Source organism: Convolutriloba macropyga, chromosome 12, assembly GCF_964194025.1.
Source record: "Convolutriloba macropyga chromosome 12, txConMacr16.3, whole genome shotgun sequence".
Taxonomy (NCBI): domain Eukaryota; kingdom Metazoa; phylum Xenacoelomorpha; order Acoela; family Convolutidae; genus Convolutriloba; species Convolutriloba macropyga.
In genome coordinates this window covers 19,554,451-19,574,874 of record NC_134479.1, presented here as the reverse complement: position 1 = coordinate 19,574,874, position 20,424 = coordinate 19,554,451, and the positions used below count along the sequence as shown (strand labels likewise).

General features: G+C 36.4%; 1 protein-coding gene across 1 annotated transcript in view; it reads right to left on the bottom strand.

Moving 5' to 3' along the window:
• The window catches only part of LOC142350255 (serine racemase-like), a 45,437-nt gene that overhangs the window by 3,822 nt on the left and 21,191 nt on the right, over window positions 1-20,424 (bottom strand). The window lies entirely within an intron of this gene.

Here is a 20,424-nt window from a genome sequence, read left to right as displayed (position 1 = left end):
GTACAACACTAGTAATTAACAACTAATTCTTCTTAGTATGATCTATAGTCTTGCAATTGATAGAAAGAATCCTATAGGAATTTTCATAGTTAATAAGAACTACAGATGTAAATTTTTCTAAGTTTCTTGTTTTAAAATTCAGCTTAAGTGCCATCAATTTTAGTTTAAAAATACTATACACAATTTTGGGTCAGAATTCAATTTTTGTTTACTAATACGCTCTATCAATTTTTGAAAAAATTAAAAAGCAAACGTAACTTTGTCATAGCATTTTGATTTCCATTGCCACTGTAAGAGCACAATTGCAAAAATAGTAGCTTCTATACATTACATTGTATTTAAAAAAATCAACAAACTAAAAACGGAAGCAGCCTAATCGCGCACGCTGTTCACGCTTTTTAATTTGCATAAACACGTCAATTAACAATTAATTCTTCTTAGTATGATCTATGGTCTTGCAATTGATAGAGAGAATCCTATAAGAATTTTCATAGTTAGTAAGAACTACAGATGATCATTTTATTACCCGGAGGTTGGTGGTAGATCAAATCACCGCTGAATCAGTATAGAGACATTCTGTTTTTAGGATGACCTGTACTCTTTTCATGTCCCAATTTACACTGGCCAGCCTTGATTTCTGCGTAAAATTTACTGCATGAAAAATAATATGTTCAGCTAAACGCCCGCCTACAAGGTCTGCTTGAAATTCGAATTGAACTCCCGCGTGGGTGCTTGTAACATTTATTTGCGTATCAAGACGTAACCACTGAGCTACACGGTATTTGTGGTAATTGCGTACACACTAGTTTATACATAAAAAGTGTGTATACTACTATAGTAATTACCAGTTATAAGCTACAAAATTATGACATTATCCTGCTCAGAATTAATTTTGGGGTATGAGTAGTTTTCAGACTATGCGGGATAAGTTTAGTCCGGGCGAACTCTATGACCTCAAAATGATCATAATGAAAAAACTGCACGTGAAGAAACTTGAAATTTTCTGGAAATGCAATGTTCCAGAACTGAATTAAGTTTTTAAGCTTAAAATGTGCTGTTTTACACTCTTTGCAAAGTGTGTAATTTAGAATGGACTGATAGAAAATTACACTCTTACACAATTACCAATATCACTAAAGTGAAGCGTTGAATACTAGTATCGGTTGGCGCAATGGTAAATGCTCAAAAAGAAAGTAACATATTCGACTTAGGGAGTATTGAGGATCAATCCGCATTACCTCCTTTCACTTTTATTTTTTAAAACACTCTTACACGTTTAATTAAGCGGAGAAATAGAGTGTAATTATTTTTACACTTTTCACACTCTTTTCGCCGTTATTTTTGGGGAAAATCCTTGGCCCGGGAAACAAGCCTATTGTAACTATAACCTATTGTAATTTGGCAACTTGTAATTGTAATTAATCGTAACTGCTTGAACTTCATTAACAAGGAGCGCGTAACTCTGAGTGTGCAAAAAAAGTTCTAGCATGAAGAGCGCCAGAAAAAATGAAATGAATAACAAGATTTTTCAGCAACAAATAAAGATACAAAATATGACAGGCTGCACATGTATTGGGAACTCGATTTATTCGTTAAATAAAAATTTATTTGAAATTCAAAGGTTTGTAAATTTTTCCCAGTTTCTTGTTTTAAAATTCAGCTTAAGTGCCATCAATCTTAGGTTGAAAAAACTATACAAAATTTTGGGTCAGAATTCAATTTTTGTTTACTAATACGTTCTATCAATTTTTGAAAAAATTAAAAATTAAACGCAACTTTGTTATAGCATTTTGATTTCCATTGCCACTATAAGAGCAGAATTGTTCATTCTTCAAAAAATCATCAGAACGCTCTCAAATCAACTTTACTATTACTAGAGCCTCAAATAAACTTATAAGAAATATCAAAACTAGCTAGAAAAAGTCGAACTTGAAAAAAAAGTTTTGTTAACTTTAAAAACTTTTCAACAGCTCAAGAAAAAATCACTCTTCGCTCCACTCTTCAATTTTTGTTTACTAATACGCTCTATCAATTTTTGAAAAAATTAAAAAGCAAACGTAACTTTGTCATAGCATTTTGATTTCCATTGCCACTGTAAGAGCACAATTGTTCATTCTTCAAAAAAATAGTAGCTTCTATACATTACATTGTATTTAAAAAAATCAACAAACTAAAAACGGAAGCAGCCTAATCGCGCACGCTGTTCACGCTTTTTAATTTGCAAAAACATGTCAAGTTACCACAAAAAAGGCATGCAAAAAATCTTCATCAGATAAACAAACATTTTTGCTCCTAAAAGAGATATGAATACTTACGGGAATAAAAAAAAAGTTTTATTTAAAACCACAAAAAATTACTAAAAAATTTGCTTTCAGGTATTAAAAAAAAACAAACCTAAAGTCTCAAAGATTAGAAATCGCTAATAAATTATCATAAAATTTTGTTGATGTCGCCAAAACAAAGACATCAGCAACAAATCAAAAGCTAAAGAAAAAAATTGATACAAAATTTTCTATGATTGCTAAAAATTCAGAGACAAACAACACAAAAACTTTGGTTACAGTAAACTTCACAATAAATTGGATACAAGATAATTATAAAACGGCTGATATAAAGTTAACTCTGAATTAAGTTCAATTAAAACTTTCATTTATAAATACCTTTGCAACAGAACCGACGGAACCTTTCAAGCAACATCTTCCCGGATTGCCCATCTTACAACTTTCCTTGATTTCAAAAAAGGTCATATATGATCCCCGGTAACCATACAAGGTCATATACGATTTGTATGATTTCCCCGTAATCGTACAAGTTTCATACAAAAAATTTAAATAGTTGTAAACCACTCTAATCGTAAAAGCTATAACGCTAAAAAAAAACACCAGAGTAACCCGACGATGAGTTCTTGAGATTCATTTTTTCCGGTAATCATACAAGGTCAGATATGATTTGTATGATTTCTCGGTAGTCAAATGAGGATCATACAAATAATAAAACCCACTCTCAAACGGCTTCAATCGCTATGTTCCAGGTTACTGATACGGAAAAATCAATCAAAGGCGCATAAAGCGTAGAATTAATTTTTTTCTTAGTAATCATACTAGGTCATATATGATTTGTATGAATTCTTAGTACTCATACAAGGATCAAACAAAAATTTTCAAAAGTTATCTCAGACTTTTAAAAAATGTAGTGGGTTTCAGAAGCAACAAATAAAACCATATATGGCACTTCTGTGGTTAAAAAAAGAAAAAATGAGAAAATAAATTTGTAATCGTACTAGGTCATATATGATTTCCATGAATTCTTGGTAGTCATACAAGGATCGTAAGGAATTGAAAAAAATAATTCAAAAGCCATTTTTCGCTTGTTCAAACTCTTCGTTACACAAAAAAAAACATGAACAATCACAGTTTAAGCAAATCAACGCCATCAGGAAAAATTTTTGTTTGCTTTTAATGACGTTTTAATCATTACATAGGCCTCTCTGTAGTTCAAGCCACCAACGGAACTAATTTGTATCAAATTGTTGCAGTTAGAGTAACTTGTTGGAACAGAGTTCTCAGCTGAAAATATCAACCTGCCATGTACCGTTTATGGTTGGCAAGAGGATTTACACTATGCACAAGTTTAAGATTTAAAGATGATGAAATGTTTCGTACTGCGAAACAATTAATCAAAGAAACCATATTCTCCAACTATAAACGGAGTTACTAATGTGGGTGATCGTTTAAATGACCTATCTGCACTTCACAACACCAATATATTCACATCAAAACACGTACCTCCTTTAACTGGTTTCCTCCCAACTTTGGCATAAAGCCCACGGAACCAGCAAGAAAGTTCTGACAGAGCTTGTACTACCCAGAGTTTAGTACAACATTTTTTTTGCTCAAAATCGATGCTTTCAGTTGGCTGAAAAACAGTGACATTTTGCATTTAGTGAGCATTTAGTCCTTAAAGGTGCTTCACTGAGATCAAATCCATAAAAGAAATGGTTTGTATTATTTTGGTTTTTTTGAAGTGAATTATTTGAACAAAAATCTTAGCTCAAAACAACATTCTTTTACCGGTTTTTGTCAACATGAGAATTTAAACTATTTGCAAAAAAATAACAAACTTGCACAAATTATTAGTAGTGGGCAACAATAATTCGATGAAAAATTCCCACATGAAACTACAAAAAACAACAAAAAGCCTATTTTTCCTAAACTGGAGGAGTCTTTCAAGGAATTTTTTGCAGTTTAGAGCACCAGTTTTTGTTTAATGGCCGCAGCAACATTTGTTGGTTATGATTCAAGCTAATTGCAGAAAACTCTAAATATGAGAAAAAACATTCGTAGAGCGAAGCAATTATTCGGAGAAAAAAATCTTTTACGCCTCAAAACATAACGGTTAGCTCTTTATGCTAAAATGGAAGAGTGTTTCAAGAACTTATTTGCAGTTTAGACCACCAGATGTTGGTTGCAGACCAACTTTCTATTGTAAGTCGGTACAAGATGTAAGGCTTTTTTCTTTCCTAACTTTGCAATAACAGCTGCATAAGAACCAAATTTGGCTTGATAGAGCATGAAAAAAAAACTGAAACAGACAAAACAACTTTTGATGAAAATTGGAGCTTTCAAACAAAAATTTTGCAGCTTTTTTTTTTCTTTCCATCATTGTTCTTTTAACCGTTACATTTGCACATATGCAGGTAAAACCGGCCTCAGCAACCCCTGGTAGCTTTTTGTACTATCAAAATCAACTTACAAGAAAGGTATTCCCGAAGTGAAACATCATTGTACTGTTTTCAAAAATTAGTTAACAGGATGATTAAAAAGATTTGTACAAAATTACTGCCTGGAAAAACTCTAGAAGCCCTCAAAGATAGGAGCTTTTTATCAAGTCAGAACACACTTGAAATTAACAAACTCAAAAAAAACGTGTTGATGTTTAGTGATTGAACAAAGTTATTCCTTCCTGTTTACATATTTGTTCCTTAGTGAAATATTTTACATTAAAATTAATGTCTCTTAAAAACCAAAAAAGGGGTACAGTTCATATGTTTGTTGATTTCTGTTAAGCTATTTTAACAAGCAGAACAAACGTTAAACTAATTTGTTCATACTAAATTATTCTTGACAGCTCCAGGCACTTGGTTCCCTCAATCAGTCGGGGCAAAAAGTTATAGAGGTTCAAACTTGTATAGGTTGCTGATTTTTGGCATATTCTTGGACATCAGTTTTCTGGTACAACAAAACGGGCGAGTTACTATGCAAGCAACTTCTCGATAAGTGTGGAGTTTAGATGAAAGAAGCCTCTTAGTTTGTGGAAGGAAGCTTGTTTTCTGAAAAACTGACATGAATTTGCGAAAATTGGGTGTCCACTCGAAAATAAGATATCTTTTGGGAGTTTTACTGATTCCCATGCAACAAACCAAACAAATTGAACATTCAGGGTTCCCTTCTGCCTTAAAAGTGCTGAACAAGCTTGAGCAAATGAGTTCTTCTATTTATTTGGGTCATTAAAAGTTTGTTTTGTTTCTAAACTCTCAAAACAAATCTAACACCCGCCGATTTAATACATTACAATTGATGTTATGCTATTTTGGGTTTTGATGTTACAAATATAATGTGCTAATCAGCCTCCAACAGTGCGCGTGAAGCTATTTAAACCCATAATTGTGTGCAATTTACATTTCAATTTTCCAATTGTCGGCTTTACAGGAATTTCTTGCTCTTGTTGCTTTTTTATAAAAACACCCAGAGAACCCCGGCCTTCATGGCCATCTAGGAATTTTTCCAACATACCGATAATGGTTTTTGGTGTTTAAAAAATAAATAGTGGACCATAATTGCGTTCCGATTTACGTTTAAGGAGTCGCGTCTAGCTGTTTTGCGCAACTTTGTGAGACAATTGTGTCTCAAAATGGGAACAGTTCCTATGTTTGTTGATTTCTTTTCAAAATATTATACAAACAAAACAAACGTAGACTTAACTTGTTGATACTGAAGTTTTTTTGAATGCTCTAGGCAGTTGGTTCCCAAAATCACAAACTTCATCTTCTTGGTTCGCAATTTGTCTGAATCAGGCGAGCTTTTCTCTTTTTTTATTGTTTTTTTGCCTAATTTCCCTTCCCGCTTAATTTTCTCTATGCCTCTTAACCAGTTGTATTTTTTAATGAACTGACGGGAGGTAATAGGGCTGGTTTTTCTTTTTTCGCTGGGCCAAAAGATGTGTTTCTCTCGCCAGAAGATTTTCAGAAGATCTTTCGAAGATTTAAATTGCTTCAAATCTGATATCAGCAGTTGTTTTTGGGAGCTTTCTGATTGTAGCTTCTCTCTAATAGACTAAGAAATGCTGCATATCAGAACAAGTGGGCCAGGTTTTCAAAATTTTTCTGCATAGTTGTTTTTTTCAAGGAAATTGGCCTTTTCTCTCTGGCAAGTACAGGTTACAGGTTTGTCCTCTTTTAGGCCAAACTGGAGTAACCTTAATTAGTTTCTGATAGTTATTCTCGGCTTGAATCGTTTTGCATGTATATTGAAACGGATGCATACGAAATTTGAGCCATCACATACTTCATCTTATTCGTTGGCAACTTGTCTAAATAAGGTGAGCTTTTCAATTCTTTTATTCTGTTTTTCTTTGCCTAATTTCCCTTGCCACTTACCTTTTCATTGCTCTAAATCTTTCAAAACCCGACGGCGAATCAATTTTACTAACTAATGAACTGGTTGGAGGTGATAGGGCTGATTTCTCTTTCGGTGGGTCAAAAGATATGTTCCTCTTGCCAAAAGTGTTCTTTCACAAGATCTTTTGAAGAATTAAATTGCTTCAAATCTGATATCACTTGTCGTTTTTGATAGCTTTATTGTTGTAGCTTAACTCTAATAGACTAATAAATGCCGCATTGCAGAAAAAGTGGGTCAGATTTCAAAAATTTGGCTGAATAGTTCTTTAGTTTCACGGAAAAAGGCCTTCTCTCTGGGAGGTACAGGTTTATCCTTTTTTAGGCCAATATGGTGTAACTTTTATTAGTTTCTGATAGTTGTCTAAGAACGAATCGTTTTCTAAGTATAAGGAACCCGATGAATTTGAAATCTGAGCCATCACGATTTCATTTTGGTTCGCAATTTGTCTGAATGAGGTCAGCTTTTCACTCCAATTATTCCTCGTTTTTGTCTGATTCCCCTTCCAACTTCACTTTGCATTGCTCTATGTCTGTTAAAACCTGACGGGAATCAATTTTTCTAAATAATGAACTGGATGGAGGTGATCGGGATGGTTTTTCGTTCTACGGTGGGTCAAAAGATGTTATTCTCACGCCAAAACGTTTCTTTCAGAAGGTCCTTCAAAGTTATCATTGCTTCAAATCTGATATCAATTATGGTTTGGGTCTTTCTGGTCGTGGCTTCTCTTCTAAACTGATAAACTGTTGTGAAGAATAACATGTCACGTTTCTGAATTTTGACTGAATAGTTGAGTTTTTCTTCGGAAAAATGAGTGAGAGTCAGAGGTTTAAGTTTTGGACAGCATTTTAGTCGCGCATGTTGTTATTCCATTCATCTTCCTCCTGTATTTAATAGTCCTGCATGTAGATTAAATTGACATAATCTAAACTTCTTACACCTCATTTCCTCTTTTAAGCAAGGAACATCAATCAGTTTTCACAACCACAGATCAGAAATGCCCTCAAAGTCCATCAAAGATCAAGCTACCCATACAGACAAGGAGTGTGATGAGGCACTGTTGGATTACGTGAGCTGGCTGAGCGGGATTTTTATTATTGAAGGCGAATTTCAAGTGATGGTTATACCATACAAAAGGGTGATATGGCCGGCCGCAAAAACCGTTCAGAGAATGTCACTCTCGAAAAAGAGCCCTAAAAAAACGAAGTTGACTCTGAACTAAAAAGTAAAACAAATTCGTTCTTTGCTAATTGAGATAATTTCTACTGTCCTTCTTGATTCTGCAAAATTTCGTGATGTTGAGAAGCATGTAGATGCAATCAGCTCGTTGAGCCTTGAAAATCAGCAGCCTTCCACATCTGCAATGGCTACGGTTTCCAAGAAGACGCCGCAACTTGTAAAAGCGATCATTACAGAAAACTGTGAGGACAATTGAAGGCCTCCTACCCGTTGAAGAGGCAGCATACCTCGCTACTCAAAAATTCTCTGAAAAACTTGCAGATTGAAATTGTGAACTAACGTTCATTTCTGCCGCATTTGACATCTTGTTGACCATTTTTGAAATGGAATTGAAAATTTTGTGAGTTTATTCATTTACTTGAAAGTTTATTCTGAGTTCATGAGTGCCAGGAAGCCACAAAGTGACAAAACATTTTACTTATGCTGGTGTTTCTTCTTCAATGCTTAGCAAAAAATTTGTGTTAATCGAAGCTTTTTCTTGTATTGAGACGGCTGTTGACTAACTATGCGCAAATGAACAAAGGCCAATTCACTCTCGGTCATTTTTGCCATACTTCTGCTGTTTAATCTAATTAGCTGGATCTGGTTTAGTTTCCCAGTAAATTTTTACTATGACCGAGGAAAGCTCGGTCATACTAAGACCGAGGAAAGCTCAAAAGAGGATGCAAATCTTAAAAAAACAAAAGCGTAATGAGTGAGAAGCTGAAAAAGTTTTTTGTTAATTTTTCAAAATTTTTTTGAATCGTTTAAAGTCTTGTTGCGGGATCTCAGCCAAATATTATCTTTATTTGTTTTTTTACCATAGATTGAAAATGAAAAGACCATCGAGAAGCACGAAGGGTCATGGTTCACAAAATTATGAGGATTTTGATGACGAACTGAAGACAAGTGCAAGGTCGTTGAGTTGGCTCTTTGTCAAAAAAGGTGATCTCCAACCAATAGTCACACTGTATAATACCGTGAAGTGCCCGAGGGGAATGACTGTTCGACAAAACTTAAACATGGAGAAAAAGCCTGCTAAAACGAAAATCACTCTACAGTACGAAGGCAAACCAATCGAATGTTCATTAACGCGTTTCATCGCTAATACAGTCATTGAAGGTGCAATAGCCTACGTACATAAACTGATGGTAGATGCAGGAGGAGCACTGAGTGATGTCAGTCTACACGAAAATAAGACACAGTCCAAGACTTTTGCGAACGTTTCAACAGCAGCTTCTGAAGTCGAAGAACAAAAAGAACAAGGCACTGCTGTTAGCAGAAAGGAGGCGAGCGCTTTCCCAGCTAATACTAAACCGAAAGAGGTTATTAAACTGATCCCATCGAAATAAGCAGAGATTGCGTATGAATCTGTCTCGTCCTTCGAGCAAACACAAGTCAATGATAATTCAAAGAAAAGCAAGTCAAAACTCTTTGAATCCTCAGATGAAGGAGTTATTGGACGAGCTTGTCAAACTGACGGAAACAAAAATGAGGCGCCTGATCGCTGTTCACGAAGAGCAAGCGAGAAAAATCTTCTTGGAGAACAATCGATTTCGAATCCCATTGCTGAACTGCTGCGGAAGCAGAAGCGAGATCATACTATCGAGGCTGTAGTGCCTCAGTCATTGGAATCTCTGATCTTCAACTCACTCGATCTAATGAGCTTGAAGCCTGTTGGTGGACCGTCATCGTTTTGGCGCTTGCTAGCTGCACCTTTTTTGGCGCAGAAAGCTCGTGTGACCTGATAGCTCAAAGGCTGGGCATAAAAGTTACCAAAAACAACTGTCGAAAGATGGCTGATCCTGAAAAAGAGTCTCTTTTCAAGGAAAGAGACAATAAGACCAAGTATTCGCACTCAGTTGACGAAAAAATTGATCCAAAAGATCTGCAGGGCTAATTTCGTTCTACGGTGGGTCAAAAGGTGTTTTTCTCACGCCAAAACGTTTCTTTCAGAAGGTCCTTCAAAGTTCTAATTGCTTCAAATCTGATATCAGTTGTGGTTTGAGTCTTTCTGGTCGTGAATTCTCTCTTCCAAACTAATAAACTGTTGTGAAGAATAACATCTCACGTTTTTGAATTTCGGCTGAATAGCTGAGTTTCTTTAGAAATATGAGTGAGAGTCAGAGGTTTAACTTTTTGGCACGATTTTAGTCGCACTTGTTGTTCTTCCATTCATCTTCCTGATATTAATAGTTCTGCATGTAGATTAAAATGAGATAATCTAAACCTCCTACACCTCATTTCCCCTTTTAAACAATGAACATCAATCAGTTTTCACAACAAAAGATCAGAAATGCCCTCAAAGTCCATCAAAGATCAAGCTACCCATACAGACAAGGAGTGTGATGAGGCACTGTTGGATTACGTGAGCTGGCTGAGCGGGATTTTTATTATTGAAGGCGAATTTCAAGTGATGGTTATACCATACAAAAGGGTGATATGGCCGGCCGCAAAAACCGTTCAGAGAATGTCACTCTCGAAAAAGAGCCCTAAAAAAACGAAGTTGACTCTGAACTAAAAAGTAAAACAAATTCGTTCTTTGCTAATTGAGATAATTTCTACTGTCCTTCTTGATTCTGCAAAATTTCGTGATGTTGAGAAGCATGTAGATGCAATCAGCTCGTTGAGCCTTGAAAATCAGCAGCCTTCCACATCTGCAATGGCTACGGTTTCCCAAGATGAGGCCGCAACTTGTAAAAGCGATCATTACAGATAACTCTAAGGCCAATATAAGGCCTCCTACTCGTTGAAGAGGCAAAATACCTCGCTACTCAAAAATTTTCTGAGAAACTCGCATATTAAAACTGTGAACTAACGTTCATTTCTGTCGCATTTGATATCTTGTTGACAATTTTTGAAATGGGTATAAAAATTTTGTAAGGTTATACATCTACTTGTAAGTTTATTCTGAGTGCCAAGGAGCCACAAAGTGACCTAACATTTTACAAATGCTGGTGTTAATTCTTCAATGCTTAGCAAAAAAATTTGTGTTGATCGATCTTTTTTCTTGTATTGAGAAGGCCAATTCACTCTCGGTCATTTTTGCCATACTTCTGCTGTTTAATCTAATTAACTGGATCTGGTTTAGTTTCCCAGTAAACTTTTACTGTTTGCAACAAGTTTTTCAGAGACCGAGGAAAGCTCAAAAGAGGATGTCAACCTTAAAAAAGTAAAAGCGTAATGAGTGAAAAGCTGAAAAAAACTTTTGAGAACTTTTCAAATTTTTTTCCTGACACGTTTAAAGTCTTTTTGCGGGACCTCAGCCAAAAACCATCTTTATTTGCTTTTTTACCATAGATTGAAAACGAAAAGACCATCGAGAAGCAAGAAAGGTCAATGTTCAAAAAATTATAAGGATTTTCATGACGAACTGTTGACAAGTGCAAGGTCGTTGAGTTGGCTCTTTGTCAATAAAGGTGACCTGCAACCAATAGTCACACTGTATAATACCGTGATGTGGCCGACGGGAATGACTGTTCGGCAAAACTTAAACTTGGAGAAAAAGCCTGCTAAAACGAAAATCACTACAGTACGAAGGCAAACCAATCGAATGTTCATTAACGCGTTTCATTGCTAATACAGTCATTGACGGTGCAATAGCCTACGTACATAAACTGATGGCAGATGCAGGAGGAGCACTGAGTGATGTCAGTCTACACGAAAATAAGACGCAGTCCAAGGCTTTTGCGAACGTTTCAACAGCAGCTTCTGAAGTCGAAGAACAAAAAGAACAAGGCACCGCTGTTAGCAGAAAGGAGGCGAGCGCTTTCCCAGCTAATACTAAATCGAAACAGATTATTAAAGTGATCCCATCGAAAAAAGCAGATATTGCGTATTAACCTGTCTCGTCCTTCGAGCAAACACAAGTCAATGATAATTCAAATGAAGTAAGTCAAAACTCTTTGAATCCTCAGATGAAGGAGTTATTGGACGAGCTTGTCAAACTGATGGAAACAAAAATGAGGCGCCTGATCGCTGTTCACGAAGAGCAAGCGAGAAAAATCTTCTTGGAGAACAATCGATTTCGAATCCGATTGCTGAATTGCTGCGGAAGCAGAAGCGAGATCATACTATCGAGGCTGTAGTGCCTCAGTCATTGAAACCTCTGATCTTCAACTCACTCGATCTAATGAGCTTGAAGCCTGTTGTTTGACCGTCATCGTTTGTGCGCCTGCTAGCTGCAACTATTTTTGGCGCAGAAAGCTCGTGACCTGATAACTCAAAGGCTAGGCATAAAAGTTACCAAAAACAACTTTCGAAAGGCGGTCGATCCTGAAAAAGAGTCTCTTTTCAAGGAAAGAGACAAGAATACCAAGTATTCGCACACAGTTGACGAAAACATCGATCCAAAAGATTTGCAGGGCTAATTTCGTTCTACGGTGGGTCAAAACATGTTTTTCTCACGCCAAAACGTGTCTTTCAGAAGGTCCTTCAAAGTTCTAATTGCTTCAAATCTGATATCAATTGTGGTTTGAATCTTTCTGGTCGTGGATTCTCTCTTCTAAACTAATAAACTGTTGTGAAGAATAACATGTCACGTTTTTGAATTTCGGCTGAATAGCTGAGTTTCTTTAGAAATATGAGTGAGAGTCAGAGGTTTAACTTTTTGGCACGATTTTAGTCGCACTTGTTGTTCTTCCATTCATCTTCCTGATATTAATAGTTCTGCATGTAGATTAAAATGAGATAATCTAAACTTCCTACACCTCATTTCCCCTTTTAAACAATGAACATCAATCAGTTTTCACAACAAAAGATCAGAAATGCCCTCAAAGTCCATCAAAGATCAAGCTACCCATACAGACGAGGAGTGTGATGAGGCACTGTTGGATTACGCGAGCTGGCTGAGCGGGATTTTTATTATTGAAGGCGAATTTCAAGTGATGGTTATATCATACAAAAGGGTGATAAGGCCGGCCGCAGAAACCGTTCAGAGAAAGTCACTCTCGAAAAAGAGCCCTATAAAACGAAGGTGACTCTGAACTAAAAAGAAAAACAAATTCGTTCTTTGCTAATTGAGGTAATTTCTACTGTCCTTCTTGATTCTGCAAAATTTCGTGATGTTGAGAAGCATGTAGATGCAATCAGCTCGTTGAGCCTTGAAAATCAGCATCCTTCCATATCTGCAATGGCTAAGGTTTCCCAAGATGACTCCGCAACTTGTAAAAGCGATAATTACAGAGAACTGTAACGCCAATTTAAGGCCTCCTACTAATTGAAGAGGCAGAATACCTCGCTACTCAAAAATAATTTGAAAAACTTGCATATTAAAACTGTGAACTAACGTTCATTTCTGCCGGATTTGATATCTTGTTGACAATTTTTGAAATGGAATTGAAAATTTTGTGAGTTTATTCATTTACTTGAAAGTTTATTCTGAGTTCATGAGTGCCAGGAAGCCACAAAGTGACAAAACATTTTACTTATGCTGGTGTTTCTTCTTCAATGCTTAGCAAAAAAAATTGTGTTAATCGATGCTTTTTTCTTGTATTGAGACGGCTGTTGACTAACTATGCGCAATGAGTACAGGCCAATTCACTCTCGGTCATTTTTGCCATACTTCTGCTGTTTAATCTAATTAGCTGGATCTGGTTTAGTTTCCCAGTTAACTTTTACTGTTTGCAACAAGTTTTGCAGAGAACGAGGAAAGCTCAAAAGAGGATGACAATCTTAAAATAAAAGCGTTATGAGTGAAAAGCTGACAAAAATTTGTGAGAACAATTCAAAATTTTTTTACTCGTTTACAGTCTTTTTGCGGGTCCTCAGCCAAAAATTATCTTTAGTTGCTTTTTTACCATAGATTGAACATGAAAAGAAGCACCACCGAGAAGCACGAAAGGTCAAGGTTCACAAAATTATGAGGATTTTGATGACGAACTGATGACAAATGAAAGGTCGTTGAAATGGCTCTTTGTCAATAAAGTTGACCTCCAACCATTAGTCACACTGTTTAATACCTTGATGTGGCCGACGGGAATGACTGTTCGGCAAAATTTAAACTTGGAGAAAAAGCCTGCTAAAACGAAAATCACTACAGTACGAAGGTAAACCAATCGAATGTTCATTAACGCGTTTCATTGCTAATACAGTCATTGACGGTGCAATAGCCTACGTACATAAACTGATGGTAGATGCAGGAGGAGCACTGAGTGATGTCAGTCTACATGAAAATAAGACGCAGTCCAAGACTTTTGCGAACGTTACAACAGCAGCTTCTGAAGTCGAAGAACAAGAAGAACAAGGCACTGCTGTTAGCAGAAAGTAGGCGAGCGCTTCCCAGCTAATACTAAATCAAAAAAAAATATTAAAGTGATCCCATCGAAATAAGCAGAGATTGCGTCTGAACCTGTCTCGTACTTCGAGCAAACACAAGTCAATGATGATTCAAATGAAGCAAGTCAACACACTTTGAATCCTCAGATGGAGGAGTTATTGGACGAGCTTGTCAAACTGATGGAAACAAAAATGAGTCGCCTGATCGCTGTTCACGAAGAGCACGCGAGAAAAATCTCCTTGTACAAAAAACGATTTCGAATCCGATTGCTGAATTGCTGCGGAAGCAGAAGCGAGATCAAACTATCGAGGCTGTAGTGCCTCAGTCATTGGAACCTCTGATCTTCAACTCACTTGATCTAATGAGCTTGAAGCCTGTTGGTGGACCGTCATCGTTTGGGCGCTTGCTAGCTGCAACTATTTTTGGCGCAGAAAGCTCGTGCCCTGATAACTCAAAGGCTGGGCATAAAAGTTGCCAAAACAACTGTCGAAATGCGGCCGATACTGAAAAAGAGTCTTTACAAGGAAACAGACAAGAAGACCAAGTATTCGCACTCAGTTGACAAAAACAGCGAACAAGATGATCTGTAGGACTAACTGTGGCCTTGTAAATCAAGTAAGTCGCTAACTGAGGCGACAGAAACATGCTTGCTAAAAAATTTGTCGCTTGAGACTATTAATTTTGTATCGCAAGTTTTTGTGCAATATACGCCATCAAACTAAACTGATTATATAGTTATCAGCAATGTTAATTTCTCATCAGTGTGCCTACCGCTATGCCTTTCTATTTCCTAAGTTACAGAAAAAATGGCCATAAATTTTTGATATGATCTTCTAATGTCATTTATTATTGATGAGTATTTTTTCGTTTTGTCACTGTCACCGGATTTGACACATTGCGTATCAGAGGTCTACAAATAGGCTCTCAAAATAGTATTATAATCGCGTCTTTGCTATGTCTATATATCAAAACTCTTTGTATCAATTTGCCTGTGCCAGCACCGAGTGCCTGAAATGAAATGGCTGTAATTCAGTATAGATCTTTGTAGGTTTTTGAGAATTCCGATTACATTTGTTCTTTTAACATTTTGATAATAAATAGTTTTGCGTTGAACCGGTTTGAGTTTGACCTGGGGTTTCAACAGTTACTCCGTTAACTCTTCTCTGAACTATATTTCGCAATAATCTGATTTTAATAGATACCGGCAAAACTTAATAAACTTGATTGCCGTTACGCTGTTCTATATCCCAATTTCATCAAATCATGGGCCCATTTGTTGACAGGATTCTAATTGTCACTCAATTTGTCATGATATTGCTGATTAAAATCTACAATTAGGTTCTCAAAAATCTTCTGTGAAGTGCAGCTTTGTTCCTGTTAATTTAATCTGTTTATATCAATTTGCCTCTGCAAGCACCGACTGCCTTGAAAGAAGTTGCTGTAATGCGGGTTATTTGTTTGTAAGCTTGTTGAAAACTTTGAAGACATATGTTCTGTCGTTTTATTTACAAACGATTTTGCGTTGATCAGACACTTTGCGTTTCATTAATCTTCAATTTCAAAAATTACCGTATAATTTTTTCTGTGAACTATTTTTCAAGTTGAGTTCTCGGAGCTCTTGTGAACGGATAGAGACTTTCAAGAACCTTTTGACAGAATGTTTATCTTTTGTTGCCCTCAAAATTTCTTATTTTACAAAATGGTACTCTTTAGACGAAAATGGAATCGACGGCTGCTCTCATTTCGAGGAAAGCCGTTTAAATTGTCCACAATAAATGTCAATGTTGATCAATTTCAAGATGCTGAGGACACTGAATCGAACAAATTGACCGGCCTCTTTTCAGTGACTCTTCACGACTCTATTTCTTGAAATAAGATTATTGTCAACTGAATAAATTTGTTCTGCGTTGGAGCGATCAGTACGAGCAGTTGATTGGAACCAGATGCTACAAAAAGTAAGAAAATTTGAAAATGCATCGGGCACTTCCTCAACGAAGAACAAACTCTGCGAATCAATTCTGATGTTGACGTTCTAAGCAGAAATGTTGAAGCAGTCAGTAAAGAAAAAAGAAGAGCCAACTGAGGCTATCTGCTTTTCGAAAGAGCCACTTGCGTCGTTATTGTATTTATTTATCAGTGCTGTGAGTTTTATTTGCTGTTATCCTTAAAATCATGTTTTTGCTGCTTTGTTGACTTTTTTCTATTTGGAGGATTCTGATTTGTAAGTTTATTCGCCTGAAGTGTTCATCTGCACTCTTTCTGTGTGCTAAAAGTTTGATATGATTGCTCATAGATTTATACACAAATCCGTACGCGCTCTTTTGTGAAAATTTGCCAAAATCTAGTCAGATTTGTTTTCATGAGTGCTTATTTTTTGTTTTTGTTTGGAATCTCCACTGGATGTTTTGTAGAGGCAAATTGATTTGATCGGTAGGAGACGTTTTTGGGTTAACAAAACTACTTTTTTCGAAGGACCGGTTGAGGCCCTTGCTCTCGTCGTTCTTTGTCTAATTCTGTCCGCAATTTTTGCAATGTTTGGATCAAGGTTTTCCTAATCATAAATAGCGTCTTTATTGTGCCTCAAAATTTTGCTCTCTTGAGAAAGGATTTAGAAACATGTGGCATTTTGATTGTATTTTTTTAAAATTGCTGAAGCAGCGTAGGAGTGTTCTTGTTGCCTATAGCTGTCAACAACTTTCACTTGAACTCAACACAACAGCATATTGAGAAAACTAGGGCATTTGGCTGTGGAATCTGTTTAGAAATCTGCAGGTTGTCTTTGATTGGACTGGCAGTATTTCTTTCAAATAATTTTTGTCATAGATAAATTATGCATATGTCTGTTGCATCCAAGTCACCCATTGAGATCCAGTAATCGGAAAATCCTGTATCCGAAAATGATTTAATGAATCGTTGCAAGGATCTGAGGTGGGTGTTTGTGAATCTCAGAAGTAACAAACAGGTTGTCATTCTATACTCTAAGGCTTTTTTGACCCAAGGAAACGAGCTTGATAGAGAAACTAAGAGTTGCAGAAAGTGAGGTCGGCAATTTGGTGTTCCTGTGGATACAGTGACAACTCATGGATTGCCTTTTCAGTGCAACAATCAGAACAAATCTCACTACTGGCTCAGTTTCGCCATTCATCTTCCGGTCGTAAATTGACCTCAACATTATACGGTGCAAAATGATTGGCCAACGACTTCGAAATCAATATCAGTAATGGGAAAAAATAGGTCCTCTCCAACTACAAAAGCAGCTCTGTTCAAAGATTGTGTGGTTCAATCTTTTCCGCTTGAAATGATTTCGGCACTCTGAGAAGCAGTGTGTGGTGCCAATGAACATGGTGCAGACATGAATAGAAAGTTGGGAATCTATTGAGGGCAAAATGTCAATTTAAAGTTTTTGAAAGTGCTTTTAAATACTGCCAGGAAAAACTTATTGAAGTTATGCTTTCTTCAGTTATTGTCCGATGCTAGTAGCAGTTTCTTAAATACTTTTTCTTCGGAGCATCTTTCCTTTGTTGCAAAATCTGCTTTACTTTCACAAAAAGTTGTGATTGAATTTGTTACTTGTGAATTACCATTAGAGGTTGTAAATGGTTTTGTCAATTGCATAGAATATATTTGTTTGCAGAGATAGAGGCTGATGAACTGAGTTGCTCTGCAGCTGTTTTTCTTAATGTGACTCGTTCCACTCACGAGAAAAAGTCTTCAAAAAAAGAACTTCAATTGGCTATTTTGTGGCTATTGGCTATTAGTTTTTATAGACTTTGTTAGGCGTTATTATGGCTATACTAATAAACATGAAAGCCAAAAATTTTTTTCCAATTTGAGTTCTAATTTGCAGGACCATTTCGATTTGTCTCTGTTCAACTCGCAAACTGCATTTTTGCTTGTTGATCAGTTCTCTTCTTATTGTACTTTTCGTTAGCACCAGTTTTCTTTAAATAAATTCGTTGTCTTGAGTCAATCAGACGTTTCCCTTGAAAATACCGAAATTGACAGTATTTATAATGTCTCGACGGATTAAACTGATATCGGTAATTTTCCCTCTAGAGTAGTGGAAACTGATTCTTTAAGTTGTACTATTCATTATCATAACAATTTGTTGCTTTTTCGTTATTTATTTATTTGAAGACTACATTGCGGTATTTTGAAAAAATTACTTCATTTGTTTTCTCTTTTTCTCTCATTCATTTTAAATTGTGTTCCAGACTATGGGGGGACTTCTAAAATTTTAAAATTTGTTCAGCTAGTTGTCTGAAAGAAACGGTTAGTTTCGGGTGTGCTTTTTTTTAAAAAAACCAGTTTTGCCGTTCGCCTGAAAATTATTCTTATGGATATCGTTTTCTAGCGTCTTCAAGTTTTTACCGGCTTTTAAGAAATCATCATGCCGCGTATAAGCAATAAACAACTGCTGCACAATTCCGACTGAGAGAGTGAAAATGAGCCTATGCCCTCTTCTCATTGAAGGAAACCATGAGCTGCCTCCAAATAAAGATAACGAATCCAACATAGGTCTCGACGTTACGCTTCCGCCGTCCAAAAACCTCGTCTCTGCAGGTACGGTTTAGATGACCTCTACACGAAAGCAATGCTCCATAATTAACGCTCTCAGCACTCGACGGTATTCTCGACTCGACTGGGATGTAATTTAATGGATCTTGTAGCTGATTCGGATCCTTGTCGATTTGGTAGAGAACTGGTGAAAGCTCTGATTGGGGAAAACGGGAACTAATTGCTCCAGGATTACATGATCGGGCAGCAAAGATATAAGATAAAGTCAATACCTCGCATTGACTTTGCGTTAGAGAAAATGTTCAAAACAGTTGTTAAACAAAAAAACCCACGCGTGCCGAAATATCGCTTGCGGGAAGCCAGAAGTGCCGCCAAACAATTGGGATTGGATAACAAAAAGAAATGCGCGAAAGCGTCGAAGAAAGCTGACAAGTGAGACGTTCGCAATTGTATTGAATAGCCGATTATGGCAAGACTTCTGTAAACTAAATTTGATTTGCTTTGCACAATTTTTGCACCGTAATAAATGTGTTTGATGCTAAGTTAATTCTTTCAATATTTTACTAGTACCACGCTTCCTGGAAAAACTTTATTACATTTTTAAAAGCAACTTCTGATTTGATTTGCGGATTCTTTCTATTGCTTTTTCTTAGGCGAACTGTCATCTATTTGAGAAGCGTGGTTTGATGAAATCAGATGATCGGTCATCTATTAAAAAAGAATTATATGCGCGCCCTCCATGCAATTCTGCTGTGCGCGGCACTCTGTTAATCGAACGAAACTCTTCTGTAAGAGCAATCAGATTTAAGCGATAATCACGATTGCCGATTTGCAGATGCCGACATTTTCTAAACATAAATTCCTTTATGTAAAAAACCTATTTATCTGGAAGTTTGTGAAGTAAAAATCTATTTTTCTTTGTGCGATAACAGAGTGACCTTTCTGCAGCAGTGGTGATCCAACCTTGAACCAACGTGAATGCAGTTTGTATCGTTTATTCCTATAAGAAGTACCAACCAGCTTTCACGTTTTCCATCTTCAATTCTTCTTTTGAACATCTGAATTAACTCATTACAAAGCGTGCTGGACCAATCAATTCGTATTGCTGATCATTCTTAGTATTGTAATCACTAAGAGTAAACTTTTAGGGAGCCTTTTTGCATCCAACCACAAATTATCAGAAAGGTTCAATTGGGTGCTCGTTTTTATTTAATTTTTCTGTCCGTAGCCTGTGAAGGAAACAGAAGAAACTTGTAAAAATTGCGATGAAACGAATGCCCCGAATTCGCAATTGTTCGAAAGAAACTTATCGAAAAAAAATTTTCTGTTGTGCAATTTTCTAAAAAATGTTGTCCGCCTCTCCATAAAGTGCTGATCGATGTTTTGTTGTTAAGCAAAAGTTTATTGTTGAGCAACAGTGGAAATGCAAGTTCAAATAACTTTCACAATTGATAGTTTTGATTTATATTCTATGCAGGTGGTAGCTTTATTATTTGTAGAGTTGATGTCTACTCCGCCATTTTCAATTCAATAGTTTATCCGCCGCTTTTATTGATGTTTCGCTCACTTTTAGAGGCCCTAAAGATATGCTAAGACAAAATTTGTTGAGGAGCCTTCCATAACTTTCCTTCCAATGTCCTCATGTCATCCTAAAAAAAGGACCGAGTGTGGTGACGAAAATTAATGTAAAAAGCCTATTTTTCAGACCTTTTTCAAACCGCATGACATTACGGTTTG